Here is a 12,436-nt window from a genome sequence, read left to right on the forward strand (position 1 = left end):
TTTTTTTCAGATGTGCCGTTCGACGTTACGCGCGACATTAATTATGTTCCGCATATTTATTCGCAAATGTGAGTCACGGCGCCGTGGCATTTTACTTGATATTTGAACGAGAACGGGAGGTGCAGTGCGCACGCACAAGGAAACAAATGACGAGAGGGGGAAGAAAGGAGGAGTTTATGTATTTGCAGCGCAACATTAAATAGGTGCGATCATACCAGCACTAATGCACCGGATCCCATCAGAACTCCGCAGTTAAGTGTGCTTGGGCGAGAGTAGTACTAAGATGGGTGACCTCCTGGGATGTTCTCGTGTCGCACTAATTTTTTTTTCAGACGGGCGTTCGACGTTACGCGCGACTGGAACTAGGGTCCACTGGTTTATACGCAAATGTGAGTCAAGAAGCAGGGACATTTTAATCGATATTAGAACAAGAAGGAGAGATGCAGAGTGCACGCACAAGGAAACAAATGACGGGAGGGGGGATGGAGGGAGAAAAAGTGTATGTATTTGCAGCGCAGAATGAAACATGAGCAATCATACCAGCACCAATGCAACGGATTCTATCAGAACTCCGCAAGTTAAGGGTCATTGGGCGAGAGTAGCACTAGGATGGGTGACCTCTTGCGAAGTCCTTATATTTCACCCATTTTCTTAGGAAGTCCTCGTGTTGCACCCATTTTTTTGCAGATGATTCTTTCGACGATACTCCCGACTTGAATTATGGTCCTCAGGTTTATTTGCTAATGTGAGTCACGGAACCGTAGCATTTTACTTTATATTAGAACGAGCACGGGAGGTGCAGTGCGCACGCACAAGGAGACAAATGACGGGAGGGGGAAGAAAGGAGAAGGAGTTTATGCATTTGCAGCGCAGAATTAAACGGGTGCGATCATACCAGCACTAATGCACCAGATCCCGTCAGAACTCTGCAGTTAAGTGTGCTTGGGCGAGAGTAGTACTCAGATGGGTGACCTCCTGGGAAGTCCTCGTGTCGCACAAATTTTTTTTCAGACGGGTCGTTCGACGTTACGCGCGACTGGAACTAGTGTCCGCTGGTTTATCCGCAAATGTGAGTCAAGAAGCAGAGGCATTTTAATCGATATTAGAACGAGAAGGAGAGGTGCAGTGTGAACGCACAAGGAAACAATTGATGGGAGGGGGAGGGAAAGAGAAGGAGTGTATGTATTTTCAGCACGAAATGAAACAGGTGCAATCATACCAGCACTAATGCAACGGATTCTATCAGAACTCCGTAGGTAAGGGTGCTTGGGCGAGAGTAGTACTAGCATGGGTTACCTCCTGCGAAGTCCTTATATTTCACCCATTTTCTTGTGAAGTTCTCGTGTTGCACCCATTTTTTTGCAGATGATTCTTTCGATGTTACGCGCGACTTGAATTATGGTCCTCAGGTTTATTCGCAAATGTGATTCACGGCGCTTTAGCATTTTACTTTATATTAGAACGAGAACGGGAGGTGCAGTGCGCACGCACAAGGAAACAAATGACGGGAGGGGGAAGAAAGGGGAATGAGTTTATGTATTTGCAGCGCGAAATTAAACTGGTGCGATCATACCAGCACTAATGCATCGGATCCCATCAGAACTTCGCAGTGAAGTGTGCTTGGGCGAGATTAGTACTCGGATGGGTGACCTCCTGGGAAGTCCTTGTGTCGCACAAATTTTTTTTCAGACGGGTCGTTCGACGTTACGCGCGACTGGAACTAGGGTCCGCTGGTTTATACGCAAATGTGAGTCAAGAAGCAGGGTCATTTTAATCGATATTAGAACGAGAATGAGAGGTGAAGTGTGAACGCACAAGGAAACAAATGACGGGAGGGGGAAGAAAGGAGAAGGAGTGTATGTATTTACAGCGAAAAATTAAAAAGGTGCGATCATACCAGCACTAAAGCTCCGGATCCCATCAGAACTCCGCAGTTAAGTGTGCTTGGGCGAGGGTAGTACTTGGATGGGTGACCACCTGGGAAGCCCTCGTGTTGCACATATTTTTTTTCGGATGGGTTGTTCGACGTTACGCGCGAATGGAATTATAAACCGCTGGTTCATTTGTAAAGGTGAGTCACGGTGCCGGGGTATATTACTTGATATTAGAACGAGAAGGAGAGATGCAGAGTGTATGCATAAGGAAACAAATGAAGGGAGGGGGGATGGAGGGAGAAAAAGTGTATGTATTTGCAGCGCAGAATGAAACATGAGCAATCATACTAGCATCAATGCAACGGGTTCTATCAGAACTCCGCAAGTTAAGGGTGTTTGGGCGAGAGTAGCACTAGGATGGGTGACCTCCTGCGAAGTCCTTATATTTCACCCATTTTCTTAGGAAGTCCTCGTGTTTCACCCATTGTGTTGCAGATGATTCTTTCGACGATACGCGCGACTTGAATTATGGTCCTCAGGTTTATTCGCAAATGTGAGTCACGGCACCGTAGCATTTTACTTTATATTAGAACGAGCACGGGAGGTGCAGTGCGCACGCACAAGGAAACAAATGACGGGAGGGGGAAGAAAGGAGAAGGAATTTATGTATTTGCAGCGCGAAATTAAACGGGTTCTATCATACCAGCACAAATGCACCGGATCCCATCAGAACTCCGCAGTTAACTGTGCTTGGGCGAGAGTAGTACTCGGATGGGTGACCTCCTGGGAAGTCCTCGTATCGCAATAATTTTTTTTCAGATATGTCGTTCGACTTTACGCGCGACTGGAACTAGGGTCCGCTGGTTTATACGCAAATGTGAGTCAAGAAGCAGGGGCATTTTAATCGATATTAGAACGAGAAGAAGAGGTGCAGTGTGAACGCACAAGGAAACAATCGATGGGAGGGGGAGGGAAGGAGAGGGAGTGTATGTATTTTCAGCACGAAATGAAACAGGTGCGATCATACCAGCACTAATGCAACGGATTCTATCAGAACTCCGCAGTTAAGGGTGCTTGGGCGAGAAAAGTACTCGGATGGGTGACCTCCTGCGAAGTCCTTATATTTCACCCATTTTCTTGGGAGGTCCTCGTGTTGCACCCATCTTTTTGCAGATGATTCTTTCGACGTTACGCGCGACTTGATTTTTGGTCCTCAGGTTTATTCGCAAATGTGAGTCACGACGCCGTGGCATTTTACTTGATATGTGAACGAGAACGGGAAGTGCAGTGCGCAAGCACAAGGAAACAAATGACGGGAGAAGGAAGAAAAGAGAAGGAGTGTATGTATTTGAAGCGCAAAATTAAACAAATGGCATCATACCAGCACTAATGCACTAGATCCAATCAGAACTCTGCAGTTAAGTGTGCTTGGGCGAGTGTAGTACTCGGATGGGTGACCTCTTGGGAAGTCCTCGTATCGCAACAATTTTTTTTCAGATGGGTCGTTCGACGTTACGAGCGACTGGAACTATGGTCTGCTGGTTTATACGTAAATATGAGTCAAGAATGAGGGGAATTTTAATCGATATTAGAACGAGAAGGAGATATGCAGTGTGAACGCACAAGGAAACAAATGATGGGAGGGAGGGAAGGAAGAAGGAGTGTATGTATTTTTAGCACGAAATTAAACAGGCGCGGTCACACCAGCACAAATGCACCGGATCCCATCAGAACTCCGCAGTTAAGTGTGCTTTGGTGAAAGTAGTACAATGATGGGTTACCTCCTGGGATGTTCTCGTGTTGCACCCATTTTCTTTTTTTCAGATGTGCCGTTCGACCTTTCGCGCGACTTTAATTATGGTCCGCAGATTTATTCGCAAATGTGAGTCACGGCGCCGTGGGATTTTACTTGATATTTGAGCGAGAACGAGAGGTGCAGTGCGCACGCACAAGGAAACAAATGACGGGAGGGGGAATAAAGGAGAAGGAGTTTATGTATTTGCAGTGCGAAATTAAACAGGTTCGATCATACCAGCACTAATGCACCGGATTCCATCAGAACTCCGCAGTTAAGTGTGCTTAGGCAAGAGTAGTACTCAAATGGGTTACCTCTTGGGAAGTCCTCGTGTCGCACTAATTTTTTTTTCCGACGGGTCGTTCGACGTTACGCGCGACTGGAACAAGGGTCCACTGGTTTATACGCAAATGTGAGTCAAGAAGCAGGGGCATTTTAATCGATATTAGAACGAGAAAGAGAGATGCAGAGTGCACGCACAAGGAAACAAATGACAGGAGGGGGGATGGAGGTAGAAAAAGTATATGTATTCGCAGCGCAGAATGAAACATGAGCAATCATACCAGCACCAATGCAACGGATTCTATCAGAACTCCGCAAGTTAAAGGTGCTTGGGCGAGAGTAGCACTAGGATGGGTGACTTCCTGCGAAGTCCTTATATTTCACCCATTTTCTTAGGAAGTCCTCGTGTTGCACCCACTTTTTTGCAGATGATTCTTTCGACGATACGCGCGAGTTGAATTATGGTCCTCAGGTTTATTCGCAAATGTGAGTCATGGCACCGTAGCATTTTACTTGATATTAGAACGAGCAGGGGAGGTGCAGTGCGCACGCACAAGGAAACAAATGACGGGAGGGGGAAGAAAGGAGAAGGAGTTTATGTATTTGCAGTGTGGAATTAAACGGGTGCGATCATACCAGAACTAATGCACCGGATCCCGTCAGAACTCTGCAGTTAAGTGTGCTTGGGCGAGAGTAGTACTCGCATGGGTGACCTCTTGGGAAGTCCTCGTGTCGCACTAATTTTTTTTTCAGACGGGTCGTTCGACGTTACGCGCGACTGGAACTAGGGTCCACTGGTTTATACGCAAATGTGAGTCAAGAAGCAGGGGCATTTTAATCGATATTAGAACGAGAAGGAGAGATGCAGAGTGCACTCACAAGGAAACAATTGACGGGAGGGGGGATGAGGGAGAAAAAGTGTATGTATTTGCAGCGCAGAATGAAACATAAGCAATCATACCAGCACCAATGCAACGGATTCTATCAGAACTCCGCAAGTTAAGGGTGCTTGGGCAAGAGTAGCACTAGAATGGGTTACCTCATGCGAAGTCCTTATATTTCACCCATTTTCTTAGGAAGTCCTCGTGTTCCACCTATTTTTTTGCAGATGATTCTTTCGACTATACGCGCAACTTGAATTATGGTCCTCAGGTTTATTCACAAATGTGAGTCACGGCACCGTAGCATTTTACTTTATATTAGAAGGAGCACGGGAGGTGCAGTGCGCACGCATAAGGAAACAAATGACAGGAGGAGGAAGAAAGGAGAAGGAGTTTATGTATTTGGAGCGCGGAATTAAACGGGTGCGATCATACCAGCACAAATGCACCGGATCCCGTCAGAACTCCGCAGTTAAGTGTGCTTGGGCGAGAGTAGTACTCAGATGGGTGACCTGCTGGCAAGTCCTCGTGTCGCACCAATTTTTTTTCAGACGGGTCGTTCGACGTTACGCGCGACTGGAACTAGGGTCCGCTGGTTTATACGCAAATGTGAGTCAAGAAGCAGGGGCATTTTAATCGATATTAGAACGAGAAGAAGAGGTGCAGTATGAACGCACAAGGAAACAATCGATGGGAGGGGGAGGGAAGGAGAGGGAGTGTATGTATTTTCAGCACGAAATGAAACAGGTGCGATCATACCAGCACTAATGCAACGGATTCTATCAGAACTTCGTAGGTAAGGGTGCTTGGGCTAGAGTAGTACTAGCATGGTTTACCTCCTGCGAAGTCCTTATATTTCATCCATTTTCTTGTGAAGTCCTCGTGTTGCACCCATTTTTTTGCAGATGATTCTTTCGACGTTACGCGCGATTTGAATTATGGTCCTCAGGTTTATTCGCAAATGTGAGTCACGGCGCCGTGGCATTTTACTTGATATTAGAACGAGAGCGGGAGGTGCAATGCGCACGTAAAAGGAAACAAATGACGGGAGGGGGAAGAAAGGGGAATGAGTGTATGTATTTGCAGTGCGAAATTAAACAGGTGCGATCATACCAGCACAAATGCACCGGATCCCATCAGAACTCCGCTGTCAAGTGTGCTTTGGCGAAAGTAATACAATTATGGGTTACATCGTGGGAAGTTCTCGTGTTGCATCCATTTTCTTTTTTTCAGATGTGCCATTCGACGTTACGCGCGACTCTAATTATGGTCCGCAGATTTATTAGCAAATGTGAGTCACGGTGTCGTGGCATTTTATTTGATATTTGAACGAGAACGAGAGGTGCAGTGTGCACGCACAAGGAAACAAATGACGGGAGGGAGAAGAAATGAGAAGGAGTTTAAGTATTTGCAGCGCAAAATTAAACATGTGCGATCATACCAGCACTAATGCACCGGATCCCATCATAACTCCGCAGTTAAGTGTGCTTGGGCGAGAGTAGTACTCAGATGGGTGACCTCTTGGGAAGTCCTCGTGTCGCACTAATTATTTTTTCAGACGGGTCGTTCGACGTTACGCGCGACTGGAACTAGGGTCCGCTGGTTTATACGCAAATGTGAGTCAAGAAGCAGGGGCATTTTAATCGATATTAGAACGAGAAGGAGAGATGCAGAGTGCACGCACAAGGAAACAAATGACGGGAGGGGGGATGGAGGGAGAAAAAGTGTATGTATTTGGAGCGCAGAATGAAACATGAGCGATCATACCAGCACCAATGCAACGGATTCTATCAGAACTTCGCAAGTTAAGGGTGCTTGGGCGAGAGTAGCACTAGGATGGGTGACCTCATGCGAAGTCCTTATATTTCACCAATTTTCTTAGGAAGTCCTCGTGTTCCACCCATTTTTTTGCAGATGATTCTTTCGACGATACGCGCGACTTGAATTATGGTCCTCAGGTTTATTCGCAAATGTGAGTCACGGCACCGTAGCATTTTACTTTATATTAGAAGGAGCACGGGAGGGGCAGTGCGCACGCACAAGGAAACAAATCACGGGAGGGGGAAGAAAGGAGAAGGAGTTTATGTATTTGTAGCGCGGAATTAAACGTGTGCGATCATACCAGCACTAATGCACCGGATTCCGTCAGAACTCCGCAGTTAAGTGTGCTTTGGCGAGAGTAGTACTCGGATTGGTGACCTCCTGGGAAGTCCTCGTGTCGCACCAATTTTTTTTCAGACGAGTCGTTCGACATTACGCGCGACTGGAACTAGGGTCCGCTGGTTTATACGCAAATGTGAGTCAAGAAGCAGGGGCATTTTAATCCATATTAGAACGAGAAGGAGAGGTGCAGTGTGAACGCACAAGGAAACAATTGATGGGAGGGGGAAGGAAGGAGAAGGAGTGTATGTATTTTCAGCAAGAAATGAAACAGGTGCGATCATACCAGCACTAATGCAACGAATTCTATCAGAACTCCGTAGGTAAGGGTGCTTGGGCGAGAGTAGTACTAGCATGGGTTACCTCCTGCGAAGTTCTTATATTTCACCCATTTTCTTGTGAAGTCCTCGTGTTGCACCCATTTTTTTGCAGATGATTCTTTCGACGTTACGCGCGACTTGAATTATGGTCCTCAGGTTTATTAGCAAATGTGAGTCACGGCGCCGTGGCATTTTACTTGAAATTAGAACGAGAACGGGAGGTGCAGTGCGCACGCACAAGGAAACAAATGACGGGTGGGGGAAGAAAGGGGAATGAGTTTATGTAATAGAAGCGCAAAATTAAACGGGTGCGATCATACCAGCACTATTGCACCGGATCCCATCAGAACTCTGCAGTTAAGTGTGCTTGGGCGAGATTAGTACTCGGATACGTGACCTCCTGGGAAGTCCTCGTGTCGCACCAATTTTTTTTTCAGACGGGTCGTTCGACGTTACGCGCGTCTGGAACTAGGGTCCGCTGGTTTATACGCAAATGTGAGTCAATAAGCAGGGGCATTTTAATCGATATTAGAACGAGAATGAGAGGTGAAGTGTTAACGCACAAGGATACAAATGACGGGAGGGGGAAGAAAGGAGAAGGAGTATATGTATTTGCAGCGCGAAATTAAACAGGTGCGATCATACCAGCACTAAAGCCCCGGATCCAATCAGAACTCCACAGTTAAGTGTGCTTGGGCGAGAGTAGTACTCGGATGGGTGACCACTTGGGAAGCCCTCGTGTTGTACTTATTTTTTTTCGGATTGGTTGTTCGACGTTATGCGCGAATGGAATTATAAACCGCTGGTTCATTTGCAAAGGTGAGTCACGGTGCCGGGGCATATTACTTGATATTAGAACGAGAAAGAGAGATGCAGAGTGCACGCACAAGGAAACAAATGACGGGAGGAGAAAGAGTGTATGTATTTGCAGTGCAGAATGAAACATGAGGGATTATACCAGCACTAATGCAACGGATTCTATCAGAACTCCGCAGTTAAGGGTGCTTGGGTGAGAAAAGAACTCAGATGGGTGACCTCCTGCGAAGTCCTTATATTTCGCCCATTTTCTTGGGAGGTCCTCGTGTTGCACCCATCTTTTTGCAGATGATTCTTTCGACGTTACGCGCGACTTGATTTATGGTCCGCAGGTTTATTCGCAAATGTGAGTCACTGCGCCGTGGCATTTTACTTGATATTAGAACGAGTACGGGAGGTGCAGTGCGCACGCACAAGGAAACAAATGTTGGGAGGAGGAAGAAAATAGAAGGAGTGTATGTATTTGAAGCGCAAAATTAAACAAGTGGCATCATACCAGCACTAATGCACTGGATCTCATCAGAACTCTGCAGTTAAGTGTTCTTGGGCTAGTGTAGTACTCGGATGGGTGACCTCTTGGGAAGTCCTCGTATCTCAATAATTTTTTTTCAGATGGGTCGTTCGACGTTACGCGCGACTGGAACTATGGTCCGCTGGTTTATACGCAAATGTGAGTCAAGAATCAGGGGCATTTTAATCGATATTAGAACGAGAATGAGAGGTGCATTGTGAACGCACAAGGAAACAAATGATGGGAGGGTGGGAGGGAAGAAGGAGTGTATGTATTTTCAGCACAAAATTAAACAGGTGCGGTCACACCAGCACAAATGCACCGGATCCCATCAGAACTCCGCAGTTAAGTGTGCTTTGGCGAAAGCAGTACAATGATGGGTTACCTCCTGGGAAGTTCTCGTGTTGCACCCATTTTCTTTTTTTCAGTTGTGCCGTTCGACCTTATGCGCGACCTTAATTATGGTCCGCAGATTTATTCGCAAATGTGAGTCACGGTGCCGTGGCATTTTACTTGATATTTGAGCGAGAACGAGAGGTGCAGTGCGCACGCACAAGGAAACGAATGACGGGAGGGGGAATAAAGGAGAAGGGGTTTATGTATTTGCAGCACGAAATTAAACAGGTTCGATCATACCAGCACTAATGCACCGAATCCCATCAGAACTCCGCAGTTAAGTGTGCTTGGGCGAGAGTATTACTCGAATGGGTTACCTCTTGGGAAGTCCTCGTGTCGCACTAATTTTTTTTTCAGATGGGTCGTTCGACGTTACGCGCGACTGGAACAAGGGTCCACTAGTTTATACGCAAATGTGAGTCAAGAAGCAGGAGCATTTGAATCGATATTAGAACGAGAAAGAGAGATGCAGAGTGCACGCACAAGGAAACAAATGACGGGAGGGGGGATGGAGGTAGAAAAAGTATATGTATTTGCAACGCAGAATGAAACATGAGCAATCATACCAGCACCAACGCAACGGATTCTATCAGAACTCCGCAAGTTAAAGGTTCTTGGGCGAGAGTAGCACTAGGATGGGTGACTTCCTATGAAGTCCTTATATTTTACCCATTTTCTTAGGGAGTCCTCGTGTTGCACCCATTTTTTTGCAGATGATTCTTTCGACGATACGCGCGACTTGAATTATGGTCCTCAGGTTTATTCGCAAATGTGAGTCACGGCACCGTAGAATTTTACTTGATATTAGAACGAGAACGGGAGGTGCAGTGCGCACGCACAAGGAAACAAATGACGGGAGAGGGGAAGAAAGGGGAATGAATTTATGTATTTGCAGCGCAAAATTAAACAGGTGCGATCATACCAGCACTAATGCACTGGATCCATCAGAACTCCGCAGTTAAGTGTGGGAAGTCCTCGTGTCGCACCAATTTTTTTTTAGACGGGTCGTTCGACGTTACGCGCGACTGGAACTAGGGTCCACTGGTTTATACGCAAATGTGAGTCAAGAAGCAGGGGCATTTTAATCGATATTAGAACAAGAAGGAGAGGTGCAGAGTGAACACACAAGGAAACAATTGATGGGAGGGGAAGGGAAGGTGAAGGAGTGTATGTATTTTCAATACGAAATGAAACAGGTGCGATCATACCAGCACTAATGCAACGGATTCTATCAGAACTCCGTAGGTAAGGGTGCTTGGGCGAAAGTAGTACTTGCAAGGGTTACCTCCTGCGAAGTCCTTATATTTACCCATTTTCTTGAGAAGTCCTCGTGTTGCACACATTTTTTTACAGATGATTCTTTCGACGTTATGCGCGACTTGAATTATGGTCCTCAGGTTTATTCGCAAATGTGAGTCACGGCGCTGTAGCATTTTACTTTATATTAGAACGATAACGGGAGGTGCAGTGCGCACGCACAAGGAAACAAATGACGGGAGGGGGAAGAAAGGGAAATGAGTTTATGTATTTGCAGTGTGAAATTAAACAGGTGCGATCATACCAGCATTAATGCACCGAATCCCATCAGAACTCCGCAGTGAAGTGTGCTTGGGCGAGATTAGTACTCGGATGGGTGACCTCCTGGGAAGTCCTCGTGTCGCACTAATTTTTTTTCAAACGGGTCGTTCGATGTTACGCGCGTCTGGAATTAGGGTCCGCTGGTTTATACGCAAATGTGAGTCAATAAGCAGGGGCATTTTAATCGATATTAGAACGAGAATGAGAGGTGAAGTGTTAACGCACAAGGAAACAAATGGCGGGAGGGGGAAGAAATGAGAAGGAGTGTATGTATTTGCAGCGCGAAATTAAACAGGTGCGATCATACCAGCACTAAAGCCTTCGATCCCATCAGAACTCCGCAGTTAGGAGTGCTTGGGCGAGAGTAGTACAATGATGGGTGACCACTTGGGAAGCCCTCGTGTTGCACCTATTTTTTTTCGGATGGGTTGTTCGACGTTACGCGCGAATGGAATTATAAACCGCTGGTTCATTTGCAAAGGTGAGTCACGGTGCCGGGGCATATTACTTGATATTAGAACGAGAAAGAGAGATGCAGAGTGCACGCACAAGGAAACAAATGACAGGAGGGGGAAGAAAGGAGAAGGAGTTTTTGTATTTGCAGCGCGAAATTAATCAGGTGTGATCATACCAGCACTAATACAACAGATCCCATCATAACTCCGCAGTTAAGTGTGCTTGGGCGAGAGTAGTACTCGGATGGGTGACCACTTGGGAAGTCCTCGTGTTGCACCCATTTTTTTGCAGATGATTCTTTCGACGTTACGCGCGACTTGAATTATGGTCCTCAGGTTTATTCACAAATGTGAGTCACGACGCTGTAGCATTTTACTTGATATTAGAACGAGAACGGGAAGTGCAGTGCGCACGCACAAGGAAACAAATGACGGGAGGGGGAATAAAGGAGAAGGAGTTTATATATTTGCAGCGCAAAATTGAACAAGTGCGATCATACCAGCACTAATGCACCGAATCCCATCAGAACTCCGCAGTGAAGTGTGCTTGGGCGAGATTAGTACTCGTATGTGTGACCTCCTGGGAAGTCCTCGTGTCACACAAATTTTTTTTTTCAGACGGAAAATTCGACGTTACGCGTGACTGGAACTAGGGTTCACTGGTTTATACGCAAATGTGAGTCAAGGAGCAGGGGCATTTTAATTGATATTAGAACGAGAATTAGAGGTGAAGTGTGAACGCACAAGGAAACAAATGACGGAAGGGGAAGATAGGAGAAGGAGTGTATGTATTTGCAGCGCGAAATTAAACTGGTGCGATCATACCAGCACTAAAGCTCCGGATCCCATCAGAACTCCGCAGTTAAGTGTGCTTGGGCGAGGGTAGTACTCGGATGGGTGACCACTTGGGAAGCCCTCGTGTTGTACCTATTTTTTTTCGGATGGGTTGTTCGACGTTACGCGCGAATGGAATTATAAACCACTGGTTCATTTGCAAAGGTGAGTCACGGTGCCGGGGCATATTACTTTATATTAGAACGAGAAAGAGAGATGCAGAGTGCACCCACAAGGAAACAAATGACGGGAGGGGGGATGGGCGGAGAAAGAGTGTATGTATTTGCAGTGTAGAATAAAACATGAGGGATCATACCAGCACTAATGCAACGGATTCTATCAGAACTCCGTAGTTAAGGGTGCTTGGGCGAGAAAAGTACTCGGATGGGTGACCTCCTGCGAAGTCCTTATATTTCGCCCATTTTCTTGGGAGGTCCTCGTGTTGCACCCATCTTTTTGTAGATGATTCTTTCGACGTTACGCGCGACTTGATTTATGGTCTGCAGGTTTATTCGCAAATGTGAGTCACGGCGC

The 12,436-nt window shown here is 46.4% G+C and overlaps 4 non-coding genes and 19 pseudogenes across 4 annotated transcripts; all 23 read left to right on the forward strand.

Annotated features, from left to right (window-relative positions):
* Window positions 1-201: 201 nt before the first annotated feature.
* On the forward strand, window positions 202-320 carry LOC148249181 (5S ribosomal RNA). The gene has a single exon (XR_015814414.1). It is a non-coding gene; the product is annotated as a 5S ribosomal RNA (ribosomal RNA).
* Window positions 321-881: 561 nt separating this feature from the next.
* LOC148249182 (5S ribosomal RNA) lies at window positions 882-1,000 on the forward strand. Its single transcript, XR_015814965.1, has one exon. It is a non-coding gene; the product is annotated as a 5S ribosomal RNA (ribosomal RNA).
* A 559-nt stretch (window positions 1,001-1,559) lies between these two features.
* On the forward strand, window positions 1,560-1,678 carry LOC148249183 (5S ribosomal RNA; annotated as a pseudogene).
* Window positions 1,679-1,883: 205 nt separating this feature from the next.
* LOC148249184 (5S ribosomal RNA) lies at window positions 1,884-2,002 on the forward strand. The gene has a single exon (XR_015814440.1). It is a non-coding gene; the product is annotated as a 5S ribosomal RNA (ribosomal RNA).
* A 561-nt stretch (window positions 2,003-2,563) lies between these two features.
* LOC148249185 (5S ribosomal RNA) lies at window positions 2,564-2,682 on the forward strand (annotated as a pseudogene).
* A 205-nt stretch (window positions 2,683-2,887) lies between these two features.
* On the forward strand, window positions 2,888-3,006 carry LOC148249186 (5S ribosomal RNA; annotated as a pseudogene).
* A 236-nt stretch (window positions 3,007-3,242) lies between these two features.
* Window positions 3,243-3,360, forward strand: LOC148249187 (5S ribosomal RNA; annotated as a pseudogene).
* A 204-nt stretch (window positions 3,361-3,564) lies between these two features.
* On the forward strand, window positions 3,565-3,683 carry LOC148249188 (5S ribosomal RNA; annotated as a pseudogene).
* A 209-nt stretch (window positions 3,684-3,892) lies between these two features.
* On the forward strand, window positions 3,893-4,011 carry LOC148249189 (5S ribosomal RNA; annotated as a pseudogene).
* Window positions 4,012-4,573: 562 nt separating this feature from the next.
* On the forward strand, window positions 4,574-4,692 carry LOC148249190 (5S ribosomal RNA; annotated as a pseudogene).
* A 561-nt stretch (window positions 4,693-5,253) lies between these two features.
* On the forward strand, window positions 5,254-5,372 carry LOC148249191 (5S ribosomal RNA; annotated as a pseudogene).
* A 559-nt stretch (window positions 5,373-5,931) lies between these two features.
* LOC148249192 (5S ribosomal RNA) lies at window positions 5,932-6,050 on the forward strand (annotated as a pseudogene).
* Window positions 6,051-6,259: 209 nt separating this feature from the next.
* LOC148249193 (5S ribosomal RNA) lies at window positions 6,260-6,378 on the forward strand (annotated as a pseudogene).
* Window positions 6,379-6,940: 562 nt separating this feature from the next.
* LOC148249194 (5S ribosomal RNA) lies at window positions 6,941-7,059 on the forward strand (annotated as a pseudogene).
* Window positions 7,060-7,618: 559 nt separating this feature from the next.
* On the forward strand, window positions 7,619-7,737 carry LOC148249195 (5S ribosomal RNA; annotated as a pseudogene).
* A 206-nt stretch (window positions 7,738-7,943) lies between these two features.
* On the forward strand, window positions 7,944-8,062 carry LOC148249196 (5S ribosomal RNA; annotated as a pseudogene).
* An 871-nt stretch (window positions 8,063-8,933) lies between these two features.
* Window positions 8,934-9,052, forward strand: LOC148249197 (5S ribosomal RNA; annotated as a pseudogene).
* A 209-nt stretch (window positions 9,053-9,261) lies between these two features.
* LOC148249198 (5S ribosomal RNA) lies at window positions 9,262-9,380 on the forward strand (annotated as a pseudogene).
* Window positions 9,381-10,582: 1,202 nt separating this feature from the next.
* On the forward strand, window positions 10,583-10,701 carry LOC148249199 (5S ribosomal RNA; annotated as a pseudogene).
* Window positions 10,702-10,906: 205 nt separating this feature from the next.
* On the forward strand, window positions 10,907-11,025 carry LOC148249200 (5S ribosomal RNA; annotated as a pseudogene).
* A 205-nt stretch (window positions 11,026-11,230) lies between these two features.
* On the forward strand, window positions 11,231-11,349 carry LOC148249201 (5S ribosomal RNA; annotated as a pseudogene).
* A 205-nt stretch (window positions 11,350-11,554) lies between these two features.
* LOC148249202 (5S ribosomal RNA) lies at window positions 11,555-11,673 on the forward strand (annotated as a pseudogene).
* A 206-nt stretch (window positions 11,674-11,879) lies between these two features.
* On the forward strand, window positions 11,880-11,998 carry LOC148249203 (5S ribosomal RNA). Its single transcript, XR_015814309.1, has one exon. It is a non-coding gene; the product is annotated as a 5S ribosomal RNA (ribosomal RNA).
* The last annotated feature ends 438 nt before the right edge of the window (window positions 11,999-12,436 follow it).

The sequence above is a fragment of the Carica papaya genome, chromosome 8 (genome assembly GCF_054855325.1).
Source record: "Carica papaya isolate Zhongbai chromosome 8, ASM5485532v1, whole genome shotgun sequence".
Taxonomy (NCBI): Eukaryota; Viridiplantae; Streptophyta; class Magnoliopsida; order Brassicales; family Caricaceae; genus Carica; species Carica papaya.